This window comes from Giraffa tippelskirchi, chromosome 2, assembly GCF_054371585.1.
Source record: "Giraffa tippelskirchi isolate mGirTip1 chromosome 2, T2T-mGirTip1v1.2.pri, whole genome shotgun sequence".
NCBI classification, from domain to species: Eukaryota; Metazoa; Chordata; class Mammalia; order Artiodactyla; family Giraffidae; genus Giraffa; species Giraffa tippelskirchi.
Genome location: NC_137276.1, coordinates 117,780,082 through 117,799,170, shown reverse-complemented (window position 1 = coordinate 117,799,170; position 19,089 = coordinate 117,780,082). Strand labels below are relative to the sequence as shown.

Genomic DNA, 19,089 nt, shown 5'->3' with positions numbered 1-19,089 from the left:
TGGAATTCCTAGAGATGTAGCGACCATTTTGGAGGTAGGGATGACAGCTGATATCATATCATATCATTTATGTCTTTCATAGCATTTTTCTCTACGACCAAGCCAGGGCTTGGGTTCTCATACTCCTCTTAAATTCAAACAAGCAACATCCTGCAGTGAGTGGAAAGCTTCCATACTGAAGGTAAGGAAGTTTGACCTCAAGCTTTAACTCATCAAAAATCAGGTGATATCCTTGGACAAATGACTTCATCTCCCTGAACTCAGCTCCTGGTTTATTAAAAAAAAAAAAAAAAAGAAGAAAGAAAGACAGAAAACAAAAAACAAGAGGGTTACCTTATGTGGTCTCTAAGTATCTTTCCAATCCTAGGGTTCCGTAGTTCTACATGGGGAAACTCACTGTTTCTGCTGCCTGCATACTCAGGAGGCTTCATGGGGTGTGCTGAGTCAGGCCTACTGCATCTGGGGGCATGGTGAAGCCACTGGTATCACTTCAGCTCAACAGAAGACAGTGGTTTCAGAGTCTGTGGGAGAGAAGTGGAGGGGCCCCAGGCCTTCTAAGAGGCTATCTTTCAGATGTGTGTGTGTACAGACATATATAATATATGTGTTTTAAAATAAAGTCCAATACTGTATAACCAAGGTTGAATATTTACCCTCTATAGAAGTTTCCAGAATCTTTACCAAAAAAAAAAAAAAAAGACGACTCTTGAGGGTCCCTTGGACTGCAAGGAGATCAAACCAATCAATCCTAAAGGAAATCAACCCTGAATGTTTGTTGGAAGGACTGATGCTGAAGCTCCAACACTCTGGCCACCTGATGTGAAGAGCTGATTCTTTGGAAAATATCTTGATGCTGGGAAAGACTGAAGGCAAAAGAAGAGAGGGGCAAAGGATGCAATGGTTAGATAGCATCACCGACTCAATGGACAGGAGTTTGAGCAAGCTCCAGGAGACAGCTGCAGTGCCTGGGGTCACAAAGACTGTGACACAAGTTAGATACTGAACAACAACAACACAATACAGGAGAACACCAATATCTTTTATATTTAATTCAATTTTTACTTTACTCTGTACTTACTCGGCAGTCCCTTCTCAGAAGAGACAACAGAAATGTTTGATCATGCTATCTAAGACATAAGGAATCAAAACAAACGAACACAAACATATAAGAATAACAAACAACTTCTAGAAACACTTTTAACCATCCAGTAAACTACCTTTCTTGAAGGGTACAGAAGCTTTAGGAGGCGTAAATTTCCTATCAGAGTTCCTTGATGTCAGTTTTCTTGATTCTAATAAAGAGTGAAAAGCCTGAAATAGAAACCACTTTGAAGACACTCAGGGGCCCTAAGTGCAGGTCTCCTCTTAAGACGTCTTTATTAACACTCAAAATCCTCCCAGGTCCCTCTCCTACAGACATGACAGATGCCTTTGACTGTCTCCCCACAGTGGGGAGGCTTCTGTAGATTTCTTTCTGCACTTCGTGGTGTTTACAGAAACGACACAAATAGTTTCCACTGTATTTATCAAGCAAAAAGTAATTGAAAACAGCGGGTAGTGGTGCCTTAGTCCCTGAAAGAAGTCTGTTTGCCAATTGATCCATGGAGTGCTGAGGCTGGGAGCTCCCATTATAGCTCCTGGGTGGCATTCAGGTTCAGTAAACCCCAGTGTGTCTGGGTAACTGGATTCCTAAATCTTAAGACTATTTTCATTTGCTAACGAAAGAATTGAAGTAGAATGAAATCTACTTAGAAAATGTGTTTTGCTTCTAAACATTTGTGAAATTGAACATTATTGGTGTGATTTTCAAAGGTCTTACTTAACTGTACATTAAAAAAAATCCTCTTTCTGCCTTAGGTAGTAAGATTCGAAACAAAATGAAACACTCCAACTAAAAATCTTAATTTATCTACTTAAACAATTGTAATATATAGTGGAACTGTAACTTTGGTCTATATTTTCCAAGTCACCTATAAATGTGTTATCATATTTTCATACTTTAAAAAAGAAAAAACCCAAAATGAAACATAGCAAAACGTAGCAATTTGGTTCAGAGACACAGCTGGAGTAACATGTTTAAAATTTCCTGGCCAGTCCTATTTCCATTTACAGGATTGGATAATGAGGTCTCACAAATTCTTAGAATATCCAAGGAATTCTCATATAACAGCATCTAGACTGATTTTGCGGAGAAGGCGATGGCACCCCACTCCAGTACTCTTCCTGGAAAATCCCATGGATGGAGGAGCCTGGTAGGCTGCAGTCCATGGGGTCGCAAAGAGTCGGACTCGACTGAGCGACTTCACTTTCACTTTTCACTTTCATGCATCGGAGAAGGAAATGGCAACCCACTCCATTGTTCTTGCCTGGAGAATCCCAGGGGCGAAGAAGCCTGGTGGGCTGCCGTCTATGGGGTCGCACAGAGTCGGACACGACTGAAGTGACTTAGCAGCAGCAGACTGATTTTGGCTGCCTCTTACATACAAATATGGTACATAAATTCCTTGCTTAAGCTTCTTCTCTGATATGAGAGTCAGAAAAATATGGTAACCACAATGGGAGGCCAAGAAAATGACTTTGGCTAGTCCCCTAAAGGTGTTGATCAGGAGAACTAAACCTTTTCCCTTTGAGGGAGAATGGATACATATGTATGGCTGAGTCCCTCTGCTGTTCACCTGAAACTATCATGACATTGTTAATCAGCTATACTTCAATACAAAATAAAAAGTTAAAAAAAAAACAAAAAACCTTAGCCCTTACGGGTCATAGGAAACTACTTAAAGGTAAAGCAGGGGAGAGGCAAAACTAAAAAAATTGAAAGTTGATTCTAAGCAGAAAATGTCTTTGGGATATTTAATCTAGAAAAGAGGATGTTTTTAAAGATATGCAATGATTTCCATAAACAAATATTGTTGACAATGAAACCTGTTATATTGATTATTAGCTTGATGTTTGGTCAGCAACTAACACGGTGATGGATTCGTGCAAATTCATACTCGTGCTCTCAAGCTGGTCCCTTATGACAATCCATTATTATAAGGGTTTAGTTGAGGGGTAGGTGCTCTAACTCTGGAGCAGAGATAGATGTATTGGCCCTTCAGATGCTGGGTTCTAGCCTTACAGACATTGTCTTAATCACACAGGCAGTGGATCTCCGTTCACATGTAAGTATAGGGAGAGAAGTTATGGGATTCACTACAGCGGAGAAAAGTAGTACAAGTGTTAGGAAGAAATTCTTGGCCATAATGATAGCAAAATGCAGTTCCAGATGTGATGGGGGATTTCTCATAGAGTACTTGTCCATCACACAGGAGGAGGGAACATGTGGTGCTGGGGGTGTTTATGTGCTGTGATATTTTAAGGAAGAATGATACAACTTGGGACAAAGGTCACTTAACAAACAGCAGTTCTTGATATTATCGCCTTGATATCTGTGGCTGATTTTGTGGAGAAAGGACGATTAGAATCAAGCTCAAGAGAAAAGAATTGCGACTTCCCTGGTGGCCCGGTGATTAAGATTTCACCTTCCAATGTAGGGGGTGCTGGCTCCATCCTTGGTCAGGGAGCTAAGATTCCACATGCCTTGGGGCGAAAAAACCAAAACGTGAAACAGAAGCCATGTTGTAACAAATTCAATAAAGACTTAAAAATAGCCCATATCCAAAAAAAAAAAAATCTTTTAAAAGAAAAGAGAGAGAGAAGAGGATCCAGGGAGAAATATAGCCTTAATGACTGACAGAGCTGAAGAATCAGGCTCCCCTGGACTAGAGGAATTTGAAGAGCAAATACTGCTAAGAGTCCAGTCTAATCTGAATAGCCCGTATCATTAGGGCTGTGAACCAATATTGACAGTCTGGTGCCAGAAATGCCCACGGGAACACATGGGCATGAATACTCCATACATTAAACATAAACAGTGTTTTTAAGCAAGGTTACTAACCTTTTCAGGTGGGACATGCATTTTTTTTTTTAAAGACACTTATGTAAAAACTTAAGTACAATTCCTGATGTTTGTTTTTCTTCAAAACCACCTTCTGATTTTGGAAAGTTCTCCCCAGCCTTTAGCCTGTCCCAAAGCCTGGTGCCTACTTCTTATGGCTCCTGTCTTTCCTAAAACTTCTCAGACTTATGGCTTACGGCTGTGCCTGGGGTGTTCTTACTTCCTGCTGGTGATAAGTGCTCCCTGAAGATCACAGAACCACCTTTACAAAGGGGCAGACTCCCAGGACCTTGCTCTTCTTGCCCTGGGGCTGAGCTGATGGCCCTGTGGCTCAGAGAGTACTTTGCAAACAGCTATTGCAACCTGCATATCTGCTGGCACTTTAAACCACACAGTAAACCAAGCAAAGAGTAAGTGATTTAAAAAACTTTAATTCCACTAAACTTCTTTACAGATATAGGTATGGGGACATTTTAGAAACTTTTGGGAAGGACGAATAGAAACTAACTCCATTAAATGTGTCAAGGAAAAACTAGGTAAAACTTTTGCTGTAGACCCATTGGCTGTGAAATTTTTTTGCCTTTTACATCTGTGTTTTGCTTGAAACTCAACATTCAAAAAACTAAAATCATGGCATCCAGTACCATCATTTCATGGCAAATAGATGGAGAAACAATGGATACAGTGACAGACTTTATTTTCTTGGGCTCCAAAATCACTGCTGATTGCGACTGCAGCCATGAAATTAAAAGATGCTTGCTCCTTGGAAGAAAAACTATGACCAATCTAGACAGCATATTAAAAAGCAGAGACATTACTTTGCCAACAAAGATCCATCTATTCAAAGCTATGGTTTTTCCACTAGTCATATATAGATGTGAGAGTTGGACCATAAAGAAAACTGAGTGTCAAAGAATTGATGCTTTTGAACTGTGGTATTGGAGAAGATTCTTGAGAATCCTTTGGACTGCAAGGAGATCAGACCAGTCCATCCTAAAGGAAATCAGTCGTGAATATTCATTGGAAGGACTGATGCTGAAACTGAAGCTCCAATACTTTGGCTACCTGATTTGAAGAACTGATTCATTGGAAAAGACCCTGATGCTGGAAAAGTTGAAGGCAGGAGAAGGCGATGACAGAGGATGAGATGGTTGGATGGCATCACTTGATGGACATGAGTTTGAGCAAGCTCCGGGAGTAGGTGATGGATAGGGAAGCCTGGCATGCTGCAGTCCATGGGATCTCAAAGAGTGGTACATGACTGAGCGACTGAACTGAACTGAAGACCTGTGTTACTGACTGAGGAAATGAAACCATTCTGGACCCATCCAAAGGTGGCCTTTTCTTTTCTACCCTCTCTTGCTCCTCTGACCAGGCCCTCTGACATCTTGCCTGACCTGACACACAAATCTGACTGGGCTTCTAGACCATCTGGGCAGCCACCTCTTCCCCAGCTCTCCCAGTTAAAGTCCTTAACTGGTCCTTTGAATTCCAACAGCTTTCTAGCTGGGTCTTTCTGTCTTGCTTTACAAATGAGTATAATAACTCCCCTTGGAGACATTCACTCCTTGAGGCTCTGCTCTGGATTCTGTTTGATTCATTCTGTGCCTTCTCAGTTTCCCAGGGCTCCATGAAATATTTGTCATGCAAATTCATGTGCCTGTGATATCCTACTTGTGGATGTCCTTAAAATAAACTGTTGGGGATAAGTAAAATGAAAAAGAAAGCATCTCACACTAGCAGGGACCCCATTTGCCCAGAGGATGTTTTGTTTTCTCTTGTTCAGAAGATTTATTTTAGTTTAAGAGCCAAGGTATGTTTTCTTTCCTGGGTAAATTATGTGTGTGGTTCCTGCAGCAACAGCTCCAATGGATGTTGACTTACTGCTGAGAGCAGGAAAGGAGGAAGGGGAACAAGCCCAGAGGAATGTCACAGCCAGCTGGGTGCCCGGACATCTGCCACTGCCGCATGAGGGTGGGGTGGTGGTGGGATGTGACCAAAGGCTGAGGTCACCAGTTGAACCACCCAGGAAAGGGCTGATTGGGTCAAATAATACTCTAGGACCCAAAGTGGAAACACGAACCAGAAATGCATGGTGTTTTAAAACCGCACCATGGGAATTCCCTGGTAGACCAGTTGGTTAGGGGCTTCCCTGGTGGCTCAGATGGTAAAGAATCTGCCTGTAATGCAGGAGCCCTGGGTTTGTTCCCTGGGTTGGGCTGATCCCCTGGAGAGGGGAATGGCAACCCACTCCGGTATTCTTGTCTGGAGAATTCCATGGACAGAGCCTAACAGGCTACAGTCCATGGGGTCACAAAGAGTTGGACATGACTGAGCAGCTTTCACCTTCCAGTGGTTAGGGTCTTGTACTTTTACTGCTGTGGGCCAGGGTTCTATCTTTGTTTGGGGAACTAAGATCCTGGCAACCTGCACAGTCAAAAAGAAAAAAAAAAAGAGGAAGGAAACATCAGCACCATCACATCTGGTAAATAATGAAGCTCCCAGAAAACTCAGAGATTTTCCTCCACAGTGACTCCAATACAGGCCTTTTCCATTTAAATCACTTCATATTGAATAGTAAGTACAAAAGAACTTGGCACAAACAAGAAGACAGAGCAGATCTGTATAGGAAGGAAAGGGAGAAAGATTTTTAACAAAGAAAGGTAAAGGGACTTTGAGCTATGACTGGAGCCTGAGATTTGCTTCTGGCCCCATCCCCTATTTTTCTAGAAGCTCTGCCTCCTGAAAACAAGGTTCTTTATTAATATTATTATCATCTGTGACTCAGGGTATAGACTAGACCACGTTTTATATCCCATGAAGGAAGTGGGCTGGTAAAATCTACCATTTGCCCATGTCACAGAAGTAAGGAAGTGGCTTAGAACTCTTCCAGGCCTCAGGGTGCCTGTTCGTGAGTGACTTAAAAGTACTTAATGGCATCCTAGCAACCTGCTCATTTTCCAAAACAGGAAATGCATTCTCGAGAAAATCCTTCACATTCAGTTTTCTTGGGGAGAAAAAAAATTCCCCTAAAAATGTTCAGTTTCAGCATGAGACTCACTGCTTTCCCTGACAGCTAAAGGTCGCACTAGTGATTCATTGGGTGCATTAAGTTAATATGTAACTTGAATAGCAAATGATGCCCAATGGCTGAGGTCAAAATGTTCTGTTTGCATGAGTTAATTTGCTGTAGGACAGGGAGGCCTGGCGTGCTGCAATTCATGGGGTCGCAAAGAGTCAGACACGACTGAGCGACTGAACTGAACTGAATTGAATAGTTAAATCATTAGAAAATTGATACCCACTAAGAGACCTGAAAGAGAAGGTCCCATTTCCAAAAGGTCACATTTCCCCAAGTCTAAATTGCACACAGGAGAAACTCCCAATCTCAGAGGAACAGGAAATGCTGTGGGCTGTCCGTTTTCTGCTTCAGTAGGCTTTACGGCGGGCACTCAGGAGTTAACTGTGAGGGTGCTCGAGCCTAGTTGAAAGCAAAGCATTGCTTGTCCCAAAAAGACACAGTGGATGATGCCGAAACTGGGTGATGTGAAGGCAGAATGAACCCCATTCGGCAATACGGTATTGCTGCAATGATGATAATGCATTTGTCTGTACAAGTGCCTTCTGTTGGTATGAGATCATTAAGCTTAACTGTATCAATATGTTCCCAATCATGTAACTAGTAGAACTGAAGAATATCCTGCCACCAAGAAAAATGCTTGAGGTTCACACCTGAGAGGTTATTCAGGAAAGCTCCAATCTTAATAACCCAGTCTCAAGGCTCACAACCACCCAAGGTGCTATAAAGAGGGCTGGAGGGAAGACTGTGAAGCCCACAATTAATACAACGGAAACTGGACAGGAACTCTGCACTCAGATCTTGCCAGACTAAGCCTCAAAGTCAACGTACAATCACATGTATTTGAAGAATTACAAAGCAAAAATAAATCTCAGAGAAAAACAGCTGAAACTGCCAAATAAGAACCCTGAACAAACTTCCTCATACTCAGTTCCCATACCAAATTGGCAATTCTCCCCAGAATTTTTTTCAAAGCCAGGATTGGTGAGGGTAAACCAAGCTTTTAACATAGGCACTTTTTACCTGGTTTTGGTTGGCATTGTTGCAATAACACATAAGGTTGGTATCTGGCAAACTGGCAACACATGTTTAAAAATCAGCTTGCCAAAGAACAGTATGGATAATTGTTAAATACTTCATTATATAATTGAGAGGGGACAGTCTGGGGGTGTAACTCTCTTTGCCTGCATGGATAAGGGAACTAGATATTGACAGAAATGGACCAGCTAGGAAGATTAAATGGCAATGCAATTTAATACTGTTGGGTTTTTTTCCCTTAAATGTTGCAACAATGTAAAAAGCCTTTTGGTGTTAGGGTTCTTTCCTTGTTCTTGAACTTTCTGCCTTCCAACTTCCTAGAACAGAAAGGAGGAGCTGCAGGAGGAACAGCATGATGTGAAAATGGATCTGTGATTCTGAAGATCCTACTTCCCCATAACTGGCTCTGTGTCTATTGATGATGCAAATACACTCTGAACTTCAGTTTTTACATCTTGAAAAAAAACTCAGAGATTAGATGAGGTGATCCAAATCCTTTCTTTTTGTAAATTTCTCCCAGCGCTGTCTTTAAGAGCAATGATGGAGAAGCAGGCAAGTTCTCAGACAGAAACCAAGGTCTCATCCTAAATTCTCCTTTCTCAAGTCACAACTTCCTCCACTTCTTTGTTATTTGATTCAGGAATAGAGAGTCTAACTTGTGATTTCAGGATCAGCTAAGAATTTTTGAAGAAACTTGGGGTAAAAAGAGACTGTCTGCACTGAGAATGACCTCACCTTAGGAAATGGTGATTAAAGAGATCACTCTCACTTGAGCACTTTAGTAAATTCTTTAAAATTTTTTTCCCTAGAAATATCTTATTGGTTTGCTGATAAAACAAGAAGAGGTACTAAAGTCTGCAGAGAAAAAACAAGAGGGAAACGGTGTCAGGGAACTAACGTTACAGTTGAGAGTTAGTTTTGAATCTATCTGATGGCTTTAGGAGAATAGGCTTGTAGCCTGGATATATTCCGGGAGTTAATAATGTACCTTTTTAATTTCCTCTCTGCCAGCAAAATGAGGAGGTTAGTTTCAGATTGGGAGCCTAGGGGTAGTAGAGTTATTCGATCTGAGATGGTTGATACCAGTAAGGAATGAGCCTGATGATTGGTTTGTCCAATATGTACATTAGTTAAGTTTTGTATCAATAGTTTTCTTCAAATAGATACTGCACATTTTTCTTAAGACTCTTTAGGTCTCTTATAGATTTCTAATATGAATGGCATCCATCTAGATGATAATTTCTTTGTTCTCAGCTATTTTTTGCCTCTGCCACTGGATTGGCGAACAGAGGGTAATGAAGCAAGACGAAAATAGCAACAAAGAAAATTCCATGTGATCATTTCCATCTTTTATCTTCTTTATAACTTATTTCCTCCTAAATTTTTATCCCATTTTTCATTCTTGATGCTATGTATTTGTTTTTTCTCTCTTTTCATTAATTAGTCCTTAAAACTTATGAGTGTTATACTTTTAAAAATTAATGGAAAGTTTTTTCATACTTAAAAAATTAGAAAGTTATTCTTTTGTTTGGGGGGTTTTGTTCGCTTGCTTTTGGCTGCATTGTATGGCTTGTGGAATCTTAGTTCCGTGACTGAGGACTGAATGGGGGCCTTTGGCAGTGGAGTCCTTACCACTGGAAAACCAGGGAATTCCTAAAAGTTATTCTTTTACATTCTCATTGATTTTCTTTCCAACCAGTATATATAATGTTACTCATTGACTGTATGTCCATGATCTTAAATCTAATTAATAGAAGGAAATGAAAAGAGAAAAGTTCTTGAATTTCCACAAAATTCTTTCAGGAGCTGGCTGAAATGGTGAATGGAATGGAGTAAAAACGGATTAATAAATATGTAAATGTGGTTTAAGCTAACATAGCTTTGGGACCCAAATTCTTGTTTATGGACAAGAACCCACCTGTAGTAAAATTCTGTCAGCACCATTGCCAAGTAAGAATAAGGATATTATGATGAGTTTTTAATAAATGTAAATGTATTTGAGTTAAAGAACTGTCCTTTTAAAGTATCTTTGTATTTTAAAAAAGTCCTTTTTCATAAACTAATGATAATAAATGTGAGGTTTTTTTTGCTTTCGTGTCATTTTGGGCATAAAAATTGAACAACCCAGTGTCAGATCATTTAAAAATGACTTAAAATGTAGATCATTTTTTGAAATTTCACTCAGGAATAATCCATAATCTGGAAACCACTGTCACAGCCACAGATAGGGGGAGTTACATGGGTTTATGTAGTGTGTATTCATCTATGGTAGAGGTAAGGGGTGTTGTATCACACGCTTCTGTGGCTGCTGTAACAAATGACCATAAAGTTGGTGGCTTAAAGCAGAACTGTATTCTTTTGTAGTTCTTGAGGCCAGAAGTCTGAGATGGAGGTGCCAAAGGGCCATGCTCCCTCCAGAGGCCCTGGAGGGGGATCCTTGTTTGTCTCTCCCAATGATACCATGCAAGGCTCTGTGGGACTCCTGGCCACAGAGACTTTCTGTGTCTCCATTTCTTTGATTATGGGAAACAGCCTTCATTCATCCTCCATGACCTTCCCTGAGTTCCAATGGGCAGATTCAAGCAGTTGTTAATTAGGGAAGGAAGGGGATGGGAGACTAAGGAGAAACAAATAGTCAAGAGCAGCCTTGGGGCAAGGTCCCGTTTCCCCATCAAAGGATACATACAACAATATCTTTGAGTTATTTTGCAAATATTGAAAGCCCCTCCAGGTGGGAGATGTTAATGATAAACAGTGGTATGCTGCCCACAAGCCTGTAGACCCCAGATCAGGTGGATCTGAAGTTTGATGGTGTTGATTTCTGCTTACCTCATCACAACCCATGAGAAGAATGTCGACAGAATGATCAGTCCCTCTCTGAACAATTACTATAAAACTTGTCACTATCCTCCCCAGGGGTTTTGAGGGCATGAGCCCTCTGTGTCCCCCTTTGCCTGACAAAGCAGTAAAACTATCCTTTTTTTCTTCACCCAAAACTCTGTCTCTTAGATTTGATTCAGCACCGGTGTACAGAGAAGCTGAGCTTTGGGCATCACCACCTTCTGGTGGTCACCCTATGCTAGCCTTCCTCTGTATTCTTCATCCTCTGCCTCCATCTTTACACTATTGCCTCTTCTGTGTGTCTCTTTGGGTCCAATCTCCCTCTACTTTTTTTTTTCTTTTTAATTTTTTAAGTTTCCAGATGCGCCATGTGGCAGGTACAATCTTTTTTCCTGGACCAGGGATTGAAACCACACTCGTTGCATTGGAAGCACCAAATCTTAACCTCTGGACCGCCAGGGAAGTCCTAACTCTCCCTTTTTCTTACACGGCTAATCTTTCTGTGTCTAATCTCCACTCTCTCATAAGGATACTTTTCATGATTTCCCTTGTCTTAAGATCCTTAACTTAATCACACCTGCATAGACCCTTTCTCCAAACAACATTTACACATTCCAGGGATTAGGGTGTGAACATAGTTTGGGGAACAACTATCAGCCTACCCCAGGCATCCAACTTGACTTATTCTCCCAGGTCACCTGGACATGGCCTGGACTAGAGAGAGGCAGATTTAGGTGCTAGGATGGAAATATCTTCAGGCGGTACCATAACTGGTTTTTTAAATGTCAAGTTATGAATTTTCCATTTTGGTTATTTCTGGATGATAAAATTATAGAGAGTTTCTTTTTTCCTTTCTCAAAGTATTTTTATTTATTTAAAATATTAAAATCAAATAAATACTATTAACAATATTTATCATTGACCATTATTAGTAAACAAATAATATATAATAAATATTATTAAATAAATAATATTTTAAAATTAAAATTTTTCCTGTCACTTAAAATTTTAACCTGGATCTCCTGCATTGTAGGCAGATTCTTTACTGTCTGAGTTACTAGGGAAGCATCATTAAATATTATTAAGTAAATAATATTTATATTATATTATTCAATAAAATTAAAAATAAACACTGTATTAGTAATAATATACTACAATTAATGTATTTCTGTTATAGCAGCAGTTGATCATTTTAAAAATTATGTTTGAAACATGCTGCAAATAGTTACCATACTAACTTCAGTTTATGGATGAAAATGGTAAATTAACCAGATATGAAGCAGAAAGAACTCTATGTTTGTCTAGGCTAAGGGAATATGCAGGAGATGAGGGTGAAGCTAAGATGGCTGAAAACTCAGCATTCAAAAACTGAAGATAATGACATCCCATCCCATCACTTTGTGGCGAATAGATGGGGAAACAATGAAAACAATGAAAGACTTGATTTTCTTGGGCTCCAAAATCACTGCAGATGGTGACTGCAGCCATGAAATTAAAAGACACTTGCTCCTTGGAAGAAAAGCTATGACAAACCTAGGCAACATATTAAAAAGCAGAGACAATTACTTTGCCAACAAAGATCCGTCTGTTCAAAGCTATGGTTTTTCCAGTAGTCGTGCATGGATGTGAGAGTTGGAATATAAAGAAAGCTGAGCGCTGAAGAATTGATGCTTTTGAACTGTGGTGTTGGAGAAGACTCTTGAGAGTCCCTTGGGCTGCAAGGAGATCAAACCAGTCCATCCTAAAGGAAATCAGTCCTGAATATTCATTGGAAGGACTGATGCTGAAGCAGAAACTCCAATACTTTGGCCATCTGATGTGAAGAACTGACTCATTTGAAAAGATCCTGATGCTGGGAAAGTTGAAGGCAGGAGAAGTGTATGACAGAGGATGAGATGATTGGATGGCATCATCAACTCAATGGACATGAGTTTGAGCAAGCTCCGGGAGTTGATGATGGACAGGGAAGCCTGGTGTGCTGCTGTCCATGGGGTTGCAAAGAGTCAGACATGACTGAGCAACTGAACTGATTGAGGGTGGAGCTAAAGAGAGGTGGAAAGAAATAAACTGTTTATAAGCAGTACAATGGTTATATGCTCAGTCAGTTCAGCGCTCAGTCATGTCTGACTTTTTGCGACCCCATGGACTGCAGCACTCCAGGCCTCCCTGTCCATCATCAACTCCCGGAGTTTACCCAAACTCATGTCCATTGAGTCGGTGATGCCATCTAACCATCTCATCCTTTGTTGCCCCCTTCTCCTCCTGCCTTCAATCTTTCCCAACGTCAGGGTTGTATGCTAACATTCCTCAATTTTAAAAAATGTATAAAATAGATGACTATGGTCCCCATGTGTAAAACGCAACAGTAAAAAAGTCTCTGTCAACGTTTAGCTCCTAGCTTTCATTTCTATGCCCTCTGATCTCCAAAGATAATCTCTATAAATAGACCACTCTACCATTTCAAAAATTTTCAAGGCTTTACACATGTACAAAATCTGAAAATGTTTGACATTTGACCTATTTATATTTAGTATAATTTATAATTTGTCATCTTATTTTATATTAGTTTATGCACCATGATTTCTTATTTAATTTCCCTTTTCCTCCTTTTGTTAAATGGCTAAAATTTTGGTACCTTTTTTTTTTTTTTTTCATCTAGGAGGTTTAGAAGTTATTCCATCTTTTTTCTATTGTGTTAATTATTATTCTTACATTTTTAGCATGCCCTTTTCAACATGTATTAATCTAAATTAAGTTTTATCTCTTTCTTTACTAAAAGGACAAAATCTTAGCACACCATTATTTTCCTTTTCTCTCTCATTACTTTCTATGCCACATCACTCTAGAATTTAGTTTTAGATTTGTGAACTTTTTTACTACATATTTCAATTTATCTACGTTTTCTTGGGTTCTTTGCTTACTATTATTTATCTTATATTATATGTAGGTTCTTCCTTGGGTTGAATTTTCATTCCATTGCAAATAATCCTTGAATAAGCAACTCTAGAGCAGGTTTATTTCTGAGGGCTTCCATGTCTCCAAGCTTTGAGAATCTCTATTCTACAGCTCTGATGATTCATAAAGATACATCTTGGCAAGTTATATTTCTCTTACATGATGCTAGTGACCCTTCCTATGTAAAAATCTGTGTCTTTCTTCAGCTATAAATTTTCGTTTATTTTTCTTCATATTTTCCTCCATTCAGTCTTCTCTGTCTCTGGAATTCTTATTAGAACCCACAATAGAACTCTTGAAATGTTTCAACTTTTTTCTTTACCTCTTTTGACTCTTAACTTTTAACTCTTTAAACCCTTTTAAAGTCTTTTAACCCAACTTTAAACTTTTTCCTCAGTCTGACCTTTTATGGAAAACGTTTGTTAGCCTCCGTTTTAGATCATTAATTTGTCCATTACTGTGTTCATTTGTCCACTCACTCCTTCCATTGTATCTCCTGTCTTTATAATTTTAGAACCTCAAGAATTATTACTTGCTTTTTCGCTGTTTTTCCTAACAGCATATTCTAGTTTTACTGTGCAAGATCATCTCTCTGATGACATTAATTTTAATGCTTATAAGTTTATTTCTCTTTCACAAATTTTCTCTTGAGTCAAGGTTCTGTCTCTTCTTTTTGTATTTTAATGGTTTTCTCCTGAACTTCTGGTGTTCTGACTCCCTCTAATTACACCTAAGGAGGAAGAACTAGATGAACCAGTGCCCCATGAATAGCTAGGTGGTTTGGATTTGCTCTTCCCCAGAGGAGAGAGTAGCCATAACTGGCCAGAAAGTAGCTCTGTAATTACCCTGATGATCACCGAAGGACCCTCTGCTCCAATTGTTGACAGTGAGCTTGAGTTTCCCTATGTTTGCTCTTAGCTTCCTGAGTAGTTTTTTTTTTTTTCCTTCTGTGCATAAGCTGGGCTGTGGTTTCAGCAGTTCTTGACAATTTAATCCACGTGCTTTCTATCTTCTAGAAATTACTCACAATTTCAGCACCCCTTCGTGTTACTCTGTAGTCTCCCAGCGCTGTCACGAATTTAGTCTTTAAAAGATTTCTTTTTCCTGTCACTTAAAAGGATTTGCGGGGTGGAGGGGTGGGGGTCGGTTGACAAGTGTGCTCAGCCCTTCCTCTTCATCCACTCTACCATATCTGCAAGATGCAGATACAAAACATCATATGGCATAAGCTCTTTTATTCTTCAGTTTTAGGAAATGTTACTTTCCATCAAAGAATTTTATAACTAATTAAATTATACTATCCAAAAGTCAAAGCTTTAACAATTGAACCACATTGTTGTAAATTGCATTGAAACACACATTCCTTTCTCTGATTTGGTAATTGAGGGAACTTCCACAGAACCAACCATGTGTTTACACGGATGGCTGTGGAACGTGTCCTACTTTCTGGGTGGTTCTTTTCTGGCCTCCTGTTGTTTTTGTTGCTTGGTCCCTTTGGCCACATCAAGCAGTTTTCCGCACTTAATTTACGACTGCTAGTACATTTGCTTTTCTTTCAACTTCCCTCTCAGTTTTCTGCGGTATGGAAAACCATATAACAAAGCATCTTACAAAAGCACATTCTGTAGATAATGGACTTTAGGACTAGGTGCTAAAGAAAAGAAAAGGTGGCTTTTTGTAAACCATTACAGAGATGCAGAAACGTTTTGCTTGTTTCTAAATCCAGGATTTTTCTCCAGTAATTGTTTATTAGAAGTATGACTGACAGATAGAGATATTTCTGTGTGAAGAGCCCTGTCATTAAACAAAAAGATCACTGTATATATGTGAAAGTGTTAGCCTCTCAGTCATGTCCAATTCTTTGCAATCCCATGGACTTAGCCTGCCAGGCTCCTTTGTACATGGAGTTCTCCAGGCAAGAATACTGGAGTGGGTTGCCATTTCCTTCTCCAGGGGGTCTTCCTGAACTGGGGATCGAACCCAGGTCTTCTGCATTGCAGGCAGATTCTTTACCAACTGAGCCACTAGGGAAGCCTCTAGTGGCTCAGTTGCAATTAGTGGCCATTTACAATTCCGAAAAGACTTAAAACAAAAAGGCTCATGGGATGAGTCAGTGGCTGGAGGCAGCAGTTGGGCTTGAAACCATAATTAATATTCATCCACTCCTTTTCCTCCCACCCATCTGTTGGATTCTTCTCACCCTCCAGACTTTCCTACTGGTCTAAGTTGACTTGTCCAGTGGGACCCAGACCTGATCCCTAAGGAGTCTGAACCCTAGTCACCTTGTTCCTGTGTCAGGCTTGTTGCCACAGTTAGCAGCAGACATGGAAACTGCAAGAAGTACCCCAGTGTGTCCCTTGAGCTCCAGACACACTCTTCCCTGTTTGTTTGTGTATCAGCATTTCTAGTTTTTCATGCTAACCATGGCCATCGCTCACACTAGAGAGTAAATGTTTCCTTTGCTGCTGTGAGGACAGAGGTCCAAATTAACCAGGCCACAGTGCATCTTGGGGTTCAGTGAGACCCTTATTGGTTTCCCTAGTGGAAACATTCCAATTTTTAACACAACAGACCTTAAAGTTGTGGGGGCTGATGCACAAAGTCTGAGAATGGTAATAGGATCCCACCCTACTTCTACTCCTTGATTTCTGCACTGCGGATCCTTGCTGTGGGTACATGGGATCTTATGATTGTTGTTGGGTCAAAAAATGTCATGTCTTAGAGGAGGGTGCTCCAACACCATCTGAGGTCATCCCAGCTGGTCCTTTAGCTGAGCCTCTTGGAGGTCATGCCAATATTTCATCAGGTGGATGACTTCTGGGGTAACAGAATTCTTGATAGTACCAGTGGATTCCATGATGATGTGCTCATTGTCAAACTTCCTTCTATGTAAAGTGGATCCTTGGGTACCAGGTAGTGTTATTTGAGATTCCCACATTGGGAAATGATTCTGCAGTCCTCAGTTAATGGTACTAGAAGAAGTAGGGCAGGCCTGGAAGCCTAGCCCATACCTGGGATAGAGCTGAACATTGAGGACAAAATACCACCCCCTTCACTCATGGTGGAAGTAAATCTGGCACCTCCATTAGTCTCCATGGGGGACAGTGCCAGACTGTACTGTGAGTGCCTGACATTAAGCTTTCAATTGCTGAGGCACCTATTCAAAGACATCCATCTCAATTATAGGCATTGCCAGCTGCACAACTAGATAAAAAGCCAGGTGGCCTTATCCATAAAGTTCCCCTTTCAGAAAGCCCTAGATAACCGACCACTTGACCGACACCACTTCGCTTCCTGGGCTTTAATTTCTACTCTTAAATTCACCAACAAATGGTGAACCTATGACATAGGCATAGACATCTCAACCTCAGCCCTAATAAAGGCAGAAGCCAAGGTAAAGGATGCTCTCTCTCCCACCAAACTCACCATGTGGTACTGACTGTGCCGTGTACCCTTCAGTAACTGTGAATAATAAATCTTGATCCTTCAAGTTCCCTGATAGTTGTTGCTGAGGCTCGTCCTACAATTATACTAAAAACCACAAGGGCAGGTCCAACCACAATACTGACTCTGAAAGGAGAAATGTCCATAGCGGAGGGGCGGGGATGGAGGCAGGTGAATACTTCAGCTGATAGCACCACTATCAATAGTCTGGAACTGTTGCAGTCACAAACCTAGGGCTCAATTGGGCTGAACAAGAACAAGGTCTTTGGTGACATTAGCAGCAAAACTCTAACAGTGACCTGGAGGGTACAGAAGCCAGAGTACAGAGTACAAGAGTGGTGAGGTGAAGGTGACAGAGGGCAGATAATTCTGCATGATCGTGAAGGAAATGGGACAGGTACCGAGAGCGTCTCATGAGGAGAGTGACATGATTGCATTTTTTTTTTTAAGACAAGTGTGCCCAGAACATATTTAAGTATTGATGACAGTAGTTTAGAGCCTTGAGGGAAATTGAACATTCAAGAGAAGAGGAAGATTGATGTGAAGACATCATTGAGGAAGTACACAAGAGAAGACCTAGAGTGCGGGGGGAGGACTCAGATGGAGGAGAGATCTAGGCTGCAGGTGACAGAGACATTAAGTGGGTGCGGATATAGAGCGAACTTGTGGGGATGGACTGAGACGGTTACGGAAACAGCCTTAATTGAGCCTATTGGATGTGAGGACTCAGACCTCAATAGGAATCATGAAGTAAAGAAGTTCTTGAAGATTCCTTTAAATTCATGATACAAGAGCAGTAGATGTCTTGTTAGCTCAGCAGTAGATTTTTTTTCACCTTAGCAGAAGTCAGTTAATTGTAATAATAGGTACCATTTACTGTGTGACAAGCACTGCACTCTGCATTTTGTATTTTTATTTATTTCATCCTCACCGTAACTCTATGAAGTAAGCTTGTAGACGTTATTATCATCATTGACAGACAAGAAAATGAAGGTGGTACATGTCTCACAGAGCCATTGTCACCCCCACCACACCAAGCCCAGGGACTGTCTCTCACTTGGGCTGTTCTCAGTCATGTCTCACTCTTTGTGACCCTTGGTTTCATTCTTTATTCCCTGAATCCTATTTTGCACACAGAAAAACTATATAATTTATCTCCCACACTGTGAAACCCTTTAGAAAGCTACCACTGATGACTGAATAAAATTGAATTTCCAACAAGACCCTACTTGACCTGCCCTGCTTATTGCTTCAATTTCATCTCATTTCTTGTTGTTCATCTCAACATGCTCCAGTGTCCAGGCCTCTGGTGTTCCTCAGACTCCTTGAGTTTATTCTTGCTTTGTGGAATTTGCACTTAATGTTTTCTCTGCCTGAAATGTTCTTTCCCTAGGTTTTTGCAAAGCTGGCTCTCTCTTGTCATTCTGATCCAGCTCAAATGACATCTCTTTGAAGACGCTTGCCCTGGTTGGGAAGAGAGAAACCAAGGCTAATTCCCAATCAGCAACCTAAGCTGTCTCCCTAACATTGCTCTGTTTTAATTTTATTAAAAATGTCACTCACTGCTATTTTTTGTCATTTATTAACTGCCTTTCTCTTACTAGAGTTAAAGCTCTGTAAGAACAAAAACAAAAAAGCAAGACTTTCTTGCTTTCTGCTATATGATGTCGGGCTTCCCTGGTGAGTTAGACGGTAAAGAATTCGCCTGCAATGTGGGAGACCTGGGTTTGACCCTGGATTGGGAAGATCCCCTGTAGGAGGGTATGGCAACCCACTCCAGTATTGGAGATGA

At 40.5% G+C, this 19,089-nt stretch overlaps 1 long non-coding RNA gene across 1 annotated transcript; it reads left to right on the top strand.

Moving 5' to 3' along the window:
- The first annotated feature begins 10 nt into the window (after positions 1-10).
- LOC145538410 (uncharacterized) lies at positions 11-18,865 on the top strand. Its single transcript, XR_014076836.1, has 2 exons — positions 11-181; positions 18,691-18,865. It is a non-coding gene; the product is annotated as an uncharacterized LOC145538410 (long non-coding RNA).
- The last annotated feature ends 224 nt before the right edge of the window (positions 18,866-19,089 follow it).